Source organism: Protopterus annectens, chromosome 2.part2 (genome assembly GCF_019279795.1).
Source record: "Protopterus annectens isolate FY-2018-M chromosome 2.part2, PAN1.0, whole genome shotgun sequence".
In the NCBI taxonomy this organism is placed as follows: Eukaryota; Metazoa; Chordata; order Ceratodontiformes; family Protopteridae; genus Protopterus; species Protopterus annectens.
The window spans coordinates 578,006,883-578,009,757 of record NC_056730.1 but is presented as its reverse complement, the minus strand read 5'-3'; positions in this window follow the sequence as shown (position 1 = coordinate 578,009,757).

The following is a 2,875-nucleotide window of genomic DNA, read 5'->3' as shown; positions in this document are numbered from 1 at the left end:
TACAAGTAATGGGCTCACTGTACATCAGTACCTTGATTGGAGAGCGAGCATTCTCCAGCAGGGTATTAATGTACAAGTAATGTGCTCACTGTGCATCAGTACCCTGATTGTAGTACGAACGTTCTGCAGCAGGGTATTAATGTACAAGTAATGGGCTCACTGTACATCAGTACCTTGATTGGAGAGCGAGCATTCTCCAGCAGGGTATTAATGTACAAGTAATGGGCTTACTGTACATCAGTACCCTGATTGTAGTACGAACGTTCTGCAGCAGGGTATTAATGTACAAGTAATGGGCTCACTGTACATCAGTACCCTGATTGTAGTACGAACGTTCTGCAGCAGGATATTAATGTACAAGTAATGGGCTTACTGTACATCAGTACCCTGATTGTAGTCTAACGTTCTGCAGCAGGGTATTAATGTACAAGTAATGGGCTCACTGTACATCAGTACCTTGATTGGAGAGCGAGCATTCTCCAGCAGGGTATTAATGTACAAGTAATGTGCTCACTGTGCATCAGTACCCTGATTGTAGTACGAACGTTCTGCAGCAGGATATTAATGTACAAGTAATGGGCTTACTGTACATCAGTACCCTGATTGTAGTACGAACGTTCTCCAGCAGGGTATTAATGTACAAGTAATGTGCTCACTGTGCATCAGTACCCTGATTGTAGTCTAACGTTCTGCAGCAGGATATTAATGTACAAGTAATGGGCTTACTGTACATCAGTACCCTGATTGTAGTACGAACGTTCTCCAGCAGGGTATTAATGTACAAGTAATGTGCTCACTGTGCATCAGTACCCTGATTGTAGTACGAACGTTCTGCAGCAGGATATTAATGTACAAGTAATGGGCTTACTGTACATCAGTACCCTGATTGTAGTACGAACGTTCTGCAGCAGGATATTAATGTACAAGTAATGGGCTCACTGTACATCAGTACCCTGATTGTAGTACGAACGTTCTGCAGCAGGATATTAATGTACAAGTAATGGGCTCACTGTGCATCAGTACCCTGATTGTAGTACGAACGTTCTGCAGCAGGGTATTAATGTACAAGTAATGGGCTCACTGTATATCAGCACCCTGATTGTAGTACGAACGTTCTGCAGCAGGATATTAATGTACAAGTAATGGGCTTACTGTATATCAGCACCCTGATTGTAGTACGAACGTTCTGCAGCAGGATATTAATGTACAAGTAATGGGCTCACTGTGCATCAGTACCCTGATTGTAGTACGAACGTTCTGCAGCAGGGTATTAATGTACAAGTAATGGGCTCACTGTACATCAGTACCCTGATTGTAGTACGAACGTTCTGCAGCAGGGTATTAATGTACAAGTAATGGGCTCACTGTACATCAGTACCCTGATTGTAGTACGAACGTTCTGCAGCAGGGTATTAATGTACAAGTAATGGGCTCACTGTACATCAGTACCCTGATTGTAGTACTGAGCGTTCTGCAGCAGGGTATTAATGTACAAGTAATGGGCTCACTGTACATCAGTACCCTGATTGGAGAACGAGCGTTCTGCAGCAGGGTATTAATGTACAAGTAATGGGCTTACTGTACATCAGTACCCTGATTGTAGTACGAACGTTCTGCAGCAGGGTATTAATGTACAAGTAATGGGCTCACTGTACATCAGTACCCTGATTGGAGAACGAGCGTTCTGCAGCAGGGTATTAATGTACAAGTAATGTGCTTACTGTACATCAGTACCCTGATTGTAGTACGAACGTTCTGCAGCAGGATATTAATGTACAAGTAATGGGCTCACTGTACATCAGCACCCTGATTGTAGTACGAACGTTCTGCAGCAGGGTATTAATGTACAAGTAATGGGCTCACTGTACATCAGTACCCTGATTGTAGTACGAACGTTCTGCAGCAGGATATTAATGTACAAGTAATGGGCTTACTGTACATCAGTACCCTGATTGTAGTACGAACGTTCTCCAGCAGGGTATTAATGTACAAGTAATGGGCTTACTGTACATCAGTACCCTGATTGTAGTACGAACGTTCTCCAGCAGGGTATTAATGTACAAGTAATGGGCTTACTGTACATCAGTACCCTGATTGTAGTAACGAGCGTTCTGCAGCAGGGTATTAATGTACAAGTAATGGGCTTACTGTACATCAGTACCCTGATTGTAGTGCGAGCGTTCTGCAGCAGGGTATTAATGTACAAGTAATGGGCTTACTGTACATCAGTACCCTGATTGTAGTACCTAGCGTTCTGCAGCAGGATATTAATGTACAAGTAATGGGCTTACTGTACATCAGTACCCTGATTGTAGTACGAACATTCTGCAGCAGGGTATTAATGTACAAGTAATGGGCTTACTGTATATCAGCACCCTGATTGTAGTACGAACGTTCTGCAGCAGGATATTAATGTACAAGTAATGGGCTCACTGTACATCAGTACCCTGATTGTAGTACGAACGTTCTGCAGCAGGATATTAATGTACAAGTAATGGGCTTACTGTACATCAGTACCTGATTGTAGTACGAACGTTCTGCAGCAGGGTATTAATGTACAAGTAATGGGCTTACTGTACATCAGTACCCTGATTGTAGTACGAACGTTCTGCAGCAGGGTATTAATGTACAAGTAATGGGCTTACTGTAGATCAGTACCCTGATTGTAGTAAGCGTTCTGCAGCAGGATATTAATGTACAAGTAATGGGCTCACTGTACATCAGTACCCTGATTGTAGTACGAACGTTCTGCAGCAGGATATTAATGTACAAGTAATGGGCTCACTGTGCATCAGTACCCTGATTGTAGTACCTAACGTTCTGCAGCAGGGTATTAATGTACAAGTAATGGGCTCACTGTATATCAGCACCCTGA